The following is a 9,470-nucleotide window of genomic DNA, read 5'->3' as shown; positions in this document are numbered from 1 at the left end:
GGTGGCGGGTGCCCGCGGCTGCCTCAGGGGAGGCCCCGCGCTTGGGGCCGCGGCCAGGACCGACCGACCGACTGACGGACGGACGGACGGACGGGGGCAGCTCTGTCGCCCGGCAAAGCGGCCCGGGCGGCTCTCCCTGCGGAGCCCTTGGCGGGGGGGGGGTACGAGCGAGAGCCGGTGGCTGTTGTCAGCGCTGCGGTGGTGGCCTGATCCCATCCTTCCGCGGCAAACGGCTGTGGGCAGCCGGCTGGGTGGTCGTGCAGGGCTGCCTCTGAGGGGAGCACGGGCGGCCCACGGGCAAAATAACCTGAGTGACCCCTCTCCCCCTCAGGGTCAGTGCCCCTGTCTCCCAGAGCTGCTCTCCGGCACTCACCTGTCTGTACCAGCACCAGCTTGTGTCCTGGGTTGAGAGACACAGGAGTAACTTTCTTTCTAATGCTGCGAGACACAGGACTAACTTTCCTTCTAATGCTGCAGAAAATTGCACTCTTAGTAGACTCCAGTGTCTGAATTTGTGAAAATACTTACTTTATAGCCAGCCAGGCTCTGTGGGATTCAAGGTTAGTGTTTTCGAGCCTTGCCAGGCACAGGGACATGGAGGAGCAAGGCCTGGGCGTTCGACCCAGGCTGGCCAACAGGATTATTTCATACCATGAACGTCACATTCAATATAAATTAGAAAAGTTTGCTGTGTAGCTCTCTCTCCCTTGATGCTGGTGGGTCCAGACAACTCCTTGCTCCGGTGCCGGAGCCCTGAGGCCTTCCCTTCCTCCTGAAGCCATTGCGCTGGCAGTGTCTGCCATTTGCTGTCCCTGCGGGGAGCACACAGCTTCTACTGAGAGAATGGGCTGAGTGTAATTCCTGTATATTTTACATCAGTATTGGGATTAATACTGGGTCTTTAGTATTATTGTTAATTATTTAGTCTTAGTCTATTAAATCTATTTATATTTCAACCCTTGTGTTTCCTTGTGTTCCCCGATTCCCCTTTCCGGGTGGGGAGGGGTCATCGGGTGACAGAATAATTGTCTAAACGACAAGAGATTGTTAATGGGTTTTCCCAACCCGTAACACTTTAAAAGCAGAGGTGGGTGCGCAGGCAGCCAGCATGCTGTGCCACCCTGTCTCTCCTACCCTCTGCACAAATGCTGATGAGCCAAGTCAGGCAGTCTCTCTCTTTTCAAGCATAGCATAAAAGATTTTTCGTCTTTAGGATTTAGTCTATTAAATCTATTTATATTTCAACCCTTGTGTTTCCTTGTGTTCCCCGATTCCCCTTTCCGGGTGGGGAGGGGTCATCGGGTGACAGAATAATTGTCTAAACGACAAGAGATTGTTAATGGGTTTTCCCAACCCGTAACACTTTAAAAGCAGAGGTGGGTGCGCAGGCAGCCAGCATGCTGTGCCACCCTGTCTCTCCTACCCTCTGCACAAATGCTGATGAGCCAAGTCAGGCAGTCTCTCTCTTTTCAAGCATAGCATAAAAGATTCTTCGTCTTTAGGATGGCAATTCTTTTCAGTCACTTGAAGAATAAAAGAGTTGAATATCGCAAAAAGACAGTCTGTTTCTCTTGACTGTTAGTCCTGCAAATACATTTGGAGATCTTGCTGCCAAGAAAAGCTTTTATTCTGCATCTCCGACTGTCTAATTGTTGCAGAATCTGCCCTTGGTGGCTTATGATTGTTTCCATTTAGTTTTGATGGAGATCCTCATATTGCAGCCAAGGAGGAAAGTTGGAACCTGGTTGGAACCTACAGCCAGAACTTGGGGCCCGATCTTACAACCTTTACTGGAAGCTGTGATCTCTGTACCATGGCAATGCTAATCAGGGTCAGTACTCACAGCACCCAAACCTGAAGTCCATTCAGTGGGCTCTAACCAGATCTGAAGCCCTTACTAGGGCTTAGATCTGAAGCCCTTACTAGCATGGCAATTCTTTTCAGTCACTTGAAGAATATAAGAGTTCAACTTGCATATCACAAAAAGACAGTCTGTTTCTCATGACTGTTAGTCCTGCAAATACATTTGGAGATCTTGCTGCCAAGAAAAGCTTTTATTCTGCATCTCCGACTGTCTAATTGTTGCAGAATCTGCCCTTGGTGGCTTATGATTGTTTCCATTTAGTTTTGATGGAGATCCTCATATTGCAGCCAAGGAGGAAAGTTGGAACCTGGTTGGAACCTACAGCCAGAACTTGGGGCCCGATCTTACAACCTTTACTGGAAGCTGTGATCTCTGTACCATGGCAATGCTAATCAGGGTCAGTACTCACAGGACCCAAACCTGAAGTCCATTCAGCGGGCTCTAACCAGATCTGAAGCCCTTACCATAGCTAGGACCATGCGTATGGGCTGCTGCTCCTGTGGAAATGGGCTTCTTTGCACCCAGCATGACAAGTAAGCAAAGCTGTGTGCCTCCTTGCCACCAACTGCGGGGCTGGAGCCTTAACAATTTTGTTGATAAAGCGTACTTCAGGGTCTGTCAGCTCACTTGGCTCTCTAGTGCGGGTATTACTCCAAACACGCTTGGGGAACCAATTTTCTGCTGAGTAAGAAGGTGCCATATTTAGATGATAGCTCTTTTCCTGAGGCTGTTCTTCAGAAAATGCTCAGTCGTGAGAGTGACTTGGCCACAAAGGGTTTCTTTATTGATAACAGGTTCTCCAGGTTTTGCTCTGGATGGAAGCATTTTAGGCTGATTTAGACTCACCTTTGAGAGCAAAACACGCAAGATGAAATTAGGAGTTGCTTCCCTTTTCTGGCTGCAATCATGCAGACAGCAATACCCAGCGAATGTCCACAGCCAGGGAATTGCTGATGTCGGAGGATCAAGGGGACCAATTCCCAAAGCCCTCATCAAAGATTTGCGCTGGTTCGTATTGTGTAGTTTCTGTTAGATCCAGCACCTCGCTGTGATAAACTGTGAGGCAGAAGGGAATGCGGATGTGTTTCTAATAAGGAACGAATCTGCATTTCTAAATTGATCCCAGAAGATCTCGACTGAGGTCAAAAAACATGTAGAGAGTAGTAAAAATCAGCGCACCTGCTTTTAAACTAAAGCGGGACAAACGGGGACACGGAAATTGAGCTTTAAAAAGATATAAAAGTAAAAAAAAAACCAAAACAACCCAGCAACAACAAACGGGCCTTTGTGGAGGCAGGAGAAAGAACTCTCCCTGGCGCCCGTGGCCCGGTATAGCTGCCTGGGATCACGGTCCCTGCTTTCCAGAGCACAAGGTCACGTCTTCCCGGGTGCCCCCCTGAATTCAGTGGGGCAGAACGACCTGTGTTTAGTGTTTGTGACAGACTGACAGCCCTGGAGACTGAGAGGCTGTAGCCATGGGAAGGATGCAGTGAGCCACTGGCTTTTCTCTACGTGGGCTACTGAGACTGTAGCATAACCAGAGATAGTAAATAGAGATTCAGACTTTCCTTAGTGAAACTGGCTCTAAAAAATCCAAGGGTTTGTTTTTTGTTTTTTTGGTTTTTTTTTTTTTGCAGAGAGGAAATTTGGCATTTTTTTGTTGCTTTCTTCGAGGTCATGCTTTCAAGTTCATTTCTGCAACTGTCAGGCAGGAAACTTCTCAAAGGTGGCAGAGATCACTCGGCTCCAGGAGATGATGTTTGAAAAGAAAAGGAAATTCGTCGTGAGACCCAGGGTGCAGGGAAGACTGCGGGTTTGCTGGTGCTGAAACACACGTTGCACACAGTTCCCAGACTCACTGGGATGTTGAAGACATTCAGTCTGCCCTGACTAGAAGCGAAAATTAAACAAACAAGCCCCAAAACATAGGCTTAGACCCACTCCGAAGCCCATTACGCTGGAGAAAAGGACTCACATTGACTTAATTGATAGGTCAGGTCTTTCTTAAAGAGGGCTGATAGTTTGAGTTCTCTAACTGTAATCCTTCCAAACGTAAAACTTTCGTAATTCCTGTATCTTATATCAGTATCGGGATTAATACTGGGTCTTTAGTATTATTGTTAATTATTTAGTTTTAGTCTATTAAATCTATTTATATTTCAACCCTTGTGTTTCCTTGTGTTCCCCGATTCCCCTTTCCGGGTGGGGAGGGGTCATCGGGTGACAGAATAATTGTCTAAACGACAAGAGATTGTTAATGGGTTTTCCCAACCCGTAACACTTTAAAAGCAGAGGTGGGTGCGCAGGCAGCCAGCATGCTGTGCCACCCTGTCTCTCCTACCCTCTGCACAAATGCTGATGAGCCAAGTCAGGCAGTCTCTCTCTTTTCAAGCATAGCATAAAAGATTTTTCGTCTTTAGGATGGCAATTCTTTTCAGTCACTTGAAGAATATAAGAGTTCAACTTGCATATCACAAAAAGACAGTCTGTTTCTCATGACTGTTAGTCCTGCAAATACATTTGGAGATCTTGCTGCCAAGAAAAGCTTTTATTCTGCATCTCCGACTGTCTAATTGTTGCAGAATCTGCCCTTGGTGGCTTATGATTGTTTCCATTTAGTTTTGATGGAGATCCTCATATTGCAGCCAAGGAGGAAAGTTGGAACCTGGTTGGAACCTACAGCCAGAACTTGGGGCCCGATCTTACAACCTTTACTGGAAGCTGTGATCTCTGTACCATGGCAATGCTAATCAGGGTCAGTACTCACAGGACCCAAACCTGAAGTCCATTCAGCGGGCTCTAACCAGATCTGAAGCCCTTACCATAGCTAGGACCATGCGTATGGGCTGCTGCTCCTGTGGAAATGGGCTTCTTTGCACCCAGCATGACAAGTAAGCAAAGCTGTGTGCCTCCTTGCCACCAACTGCGGGGCTGGAGCCTTAACAATTTTGTTGATAAAGCGTACTTCAGGGTCTGTCAGCTCACTTGGCTCTCTAGTGCGGGTATTACTCCAAACACGCTTGGGGAACCAATTTTCTGCTGAGTAAGAAGGTGCCATATTTAGATGATAGCTCTTTTCCTGAGGCTGTTCTTCAGAAAATGCTCAGTCGTGAGAGTGACTTGGCCACAAAGGGTTTCTTTATTGATAACAGGTTCTCCAGGTTTTGCTCTGGATGGAAGCATTTTAGGCTGATTTAGACTCACCTTTGAGAGCAAAACACGCAAGATGAAATTAGGAGTTGCTTCCCTTTTCTGGCTGCAATCATGCAGACAGCAATACCCAGCGAATGTCCACAGCCAGGGAATTGCTGATGTCGGAGGATCAAGGGGACCAATTCCCAAAGCCCTCATCAAAGATTTGCGCTGGTTCGTATTGTGTAGTTTCTGTTAGATCCAGCACCTCGCTGTGATAAACTGTGAGGCAGAAGGGAATGCGGATGTGTTTCTAATAAGGAACGAATCTGCATTTCTAAATTGATCCCAGAAGATCTCGACTGAGGTCAAAAAACATGTAGAGAGTAGTAAAAATCAGCGCACCTGCTTTTAAACTAAAGCGGGACAAACGGGGACACGGAAATTGAGCTTTAAAAAGATATAAAAGTAAAAAAAAAACCAAAACAACCCAGCAACAACAAACGGGCCTTTGTGGAGGCAGGAGAAAGAACTCTCCCTGGCGCCCGTGGCCCGGTATAGCTGCCTGGGATCACGGTCCCTGCTTTCCAGAGCACAAGGTCACGTCTTCCCGGGTGCCCCCCTGAATTCAGTGGGGCAGAACGACCTGTGTTTAGTGTTTGTGACAGACTGACAGCCCTGGAGACTGAGAGGCTGTAGCCATGGGAAGGATGCAGTGAGCCACTGGCTTTTCTCTACGTGGGCTACTGAGACTGTAGCATAACCAGAGATAGTAAATAGAGATTCAGACTTTCCTTAGTGAAACTGGCTCTAAAAAATCCAAGGGTTTGTTTTTTGTTTTTTTGGTTTTTTTTTTTTTGCAGAGAGGAAATTTGGCATTTTTTTGTTGCTTTCTTCGAGGTCATGCTTTCAAGTTCATTTCTGCAACTGTCAGGCAGGAAACTTCTCAAAGGTGGCAGAGATCACTCGGCTCCAGGAGATGATGTTTGAAAAGAAAAGGAAATTCGTCGTGAGACCCAGGGTGCAGGGAAGACTGCGGGTTTGCTGGTGCTGAAACACACGTTGCACACAGTTCCCAGACTCACTGGGATGTTGAAGACATTCAGTCTGCCCTGACTAGAAGCGAAAATTAAACAAACAAGCCCCAAAACATAGGCTTAGACCCACTCCGAAGCCCATTACGCTGGAGAAAAGGACTCACATTGACTTAATTGATAGGTCAGGTCTTTCTTAAAGAGGGCTGATAGTTTGAGTTCTCTAACTGTAATCCTTCCAAACGTAAAACTTTCATTGCCTTCAGTGGGAGGTACGTATCACCTTCCATTGGCTTAACAATCTCAACCGTGTTTATTTAACACACTATAATGGAGCCTCTCATGCCACTATAATAAACTGGATATATAAGACCTGTTTTCAGAGTTTATTGCTTAAGAAAAAGCATTTGCCAGCTTATATCCCTTATCTTGTGGTTTATGAGAAAATAGAGTATGTACTCAAGTGTATACAGTAAGTGTAGCACCCAGTCCTGCACTCTTAGCACTTGGGACGTACAGATGAGAGTCTATATATCATAAAGTTATAGAAAGTAGGTAGAAAAAGGCAAGCCCTGATAATACATATTTGCACAGAAGTGACTGTATATTTAAGCCTATCAGGCTCTTGTCTGTTGCTTGTATAATTTTTTTTTTTTTTAACCTTGAGAAAATACAACACATACAACTTGATTTAGGCTCCAAAGGGATCGGAGGAAGCCTGGAATTTAATAATTAAAGCTGACTGTAAAGCCCTCCTGTCATTTACCTCTTGCCTCCAGCCACAGTGGGTTATCAGCCTCAATTACAAACCTTTTGTTGGCTTTTGTTAGGCATCGGTATTATCCGAACACACGTATTTTGTCTTCATGTTTTATGTCATAAAATGTAATGGATTCCACTGATGCCGCAACTTTGTGTGAAGTCATTTTGTGTGTTTGATTCAAGGGTTTCCTGTCGCTGTGCACAGTAAATACTGTAATTGATAAAACTCTATCAGGATCTAGGTTTATAGCCCAATGAAATGTAAACTGATTCATATTCCCAAAGGCTGCAAATTTGTAAAAGACATAAAGCTTGGCCCACACTTTCAAACTACCCGAGTTGTTCATGATGGGGACAATTTTTTTTTTGAAAAGTGCTCGTGGCACCCCCCTTTCTGTGCATAGAGTGGGATGGCAGGAAGGGCTTTGTGCCTCAGCACGGCCCATTCCCTCCTGAGGATGAGGAGTTGGGGTTTATGAGCACGTTTGTCCCAGTGTAGCTCCTGCCACAAAACAACTGCTAAGCTGTTGGAGTCTGCAGGTCAAAGTGAGGTGGCTGGGGAGTTCCCGAGCTGGAGGGCTGGGCCTCCTTCACTTTCATTCCTGTAATAATGCACGGGGACACAACAGGAGCCAAAGACGACTGAAGTCAGACAGTTTTTTCCACTAACTTTGATAAGCTTTGATTTCAGCCTACAAATAATTGACTTTGACGGGCATACCGATGCCTTTGGTCCACGATCATCACTTTATGGAAAAAGCCCTTCTATGTGTCCACTGGTATTTGTACCGATAGCCTTCCTTTATCTCTTTATAATAGGAATTAATTTTACTATAGCTTCCGCGTGAAAAGACGTATACCTATTTCTTCACAGCCCCATCTGAACAGTTTAAAAAATTTGAACTTGCTTTTCACCCGATTTATAACCCCTCCTCTATTTCAAAGGGCTGCTGGAACCAACACAAGTCTTAAAAGTTTCCTATTACCTTCTATTACCTTTGCCTTCCAACTTGATTAATTGTCAGCGCAGCCCCTGGCACCGAAGAACCAGTAGATGGAGCACGAACCCCTGCCTTGGTATTTCCCTCTTACATAAACATTGGCTACTGTTTGGGGGGTTTTCTTAATTTTAACAGGAAGAATTTTTGAACGAGAAGGTGATCTGCAGCTCAGGTATTAAATCTGTGGAAGCCTTTAGCCTGCTGCATTTCCAGGCTATGAATTCCTCGCCTGCTCCATCCACTCTCTTCCCTCTCCTAATCGTCCGCTCCCAAAATGCTCATTTTTCTTAGAGGATTTCCAAGCTGGGACATACGTGACTCCTCCAGAGATGATGATACGTCATTAGACCGTCAGGCAAATCGTAAAGTTTGGTCGTTGTGAACAAAGATAGCTCCCGTGCAGCGCCAGGGCTGCAGAGTGTTAATTTTAGGGATTAGTAGGTTTAAAAAATTTGAACTTGCTTTTCACCCGATTTATAACCCCTCCTCTATTTCAAAGGGCTGCTGGAACCAACACAAGTCTTAAAAGTTTCCTATTACCTTCTATTACCTTTGCCTTCCAACTTGATTAATTGTCAGCGCAGCCCCTGGCACCGAAGAACCAGTAGATGGAGCACGAACCCCTGCCTTGGTATTTCCCTCTTACATAAACATTGGCTACTGTTTGGGGGGGGTTTCTTAATTTTAACAGGAAGAATTTTTGAACGAGAAGGTGATCTGCAGCTCAGGTGTTAAATCTGTGGAAGCCTTTAGCCTGCTGCATTTCCAGGCTATGAATTCCTCGCCTGCTCCATCCACTCTCTTCCCTCTCCTAATCGTCCGCTCCCAAAATGCTCATTTTTCTTAGAGGATTTCCAAGCTGGGACATACGTGACTCCTCCAGAGATGATGATACGTCATTAGACCATCAGGCAAATCGTAAAGTTTGGTCATTGTGAACAAAGACAGCTCCCATGCAGCGCCAGGGCTGCAGAGTGTTAATTTTAGGGATTAGTATTTCGCAAAAAGGAGAGGAAAAAAAGTAGGTGTCAGGAAGAAACATGTATGTTCCACATGCCTGCTTTACACTTTGCTTTGTGAAACGTGCGTGTCTTAAAGACAGAGTTTGCTAAAGTGAGTTAAAGGAAACCAAGCAAATTCAAACCCAGATTAAAAATGTGAAAAGGCATTAAATAATTAGCGTCAGTCACACAATCATACATTTTGAAGCTCAATGCACCCATTATTATGTAGGATCATAAGATTTTTAATTAGTAGACAACCCCGTTTTGTGTATTAAAGTTTTTATTCCTTAGTAAGAATTTTTTTTAATCACAAAATAGTGTGGAAATATTTAGATAATAGAATTCATGGAGTGCTGGAAAATACTGAATATAAAGATTGATTTCTAATATATCACATACTAAACTGTTCTAAACCAGCTGGTTTCTTGCAGACAGGATTTATTTTTTTTTAATAATTTAAGACAGCATAAGCTTGTATCAAGCATAAGCATTGTAACAAAAGTGCAACTTTTTTCAGCAAATCCTCCCCAAAAGATATTTAACTCAAAATATCATTAACACATATTTTTCTCCCTACAAAAATAGCATGTCAGACATCATTAATCGGATGTATTAACAACTATTTACATACAGCCACTCTGGAGGGCTAGTAAGAATTTTTTTTTTTTTTTTT

At 44.7% G+C, this 9,470-nt stretch overlaps 1 protein-coding gene across 1 annotated transcript in view; it reads right to left on the bottom strand.

Annotated features, from left to right (window-relative positions):
- Positions 1-9,470, bottom strand: part of BHLHE41 (basic helix-loop-helix family member e41) — a 16,326-nt gene that overhangs the window by 648 nt on the left and 6,208 nt on the right. The window lies entirely within an intron of this gene.

The sequence above is a fragment of the Calidris pugnax genome, unplaced genomic scaffold (assembly GCF_001431845.1).
Source record: "Calidris pugnax isolate Ruff unplaced genomic scaffold, ASM143184v1 scaffold189, whole genome shotgun sequence".
NCBI classification, from domain to species: Eukaryota; Metazoa; Chordata; class Aves; order Charadriiformes; family Scolopacidae; genus Calidris; species Calidris pugnax.
The sequence above is the reverse complement of the archived record's forward strand: the minus strand, read 5'-3'. Positions and strand labels throughout refer to the sequence as shown.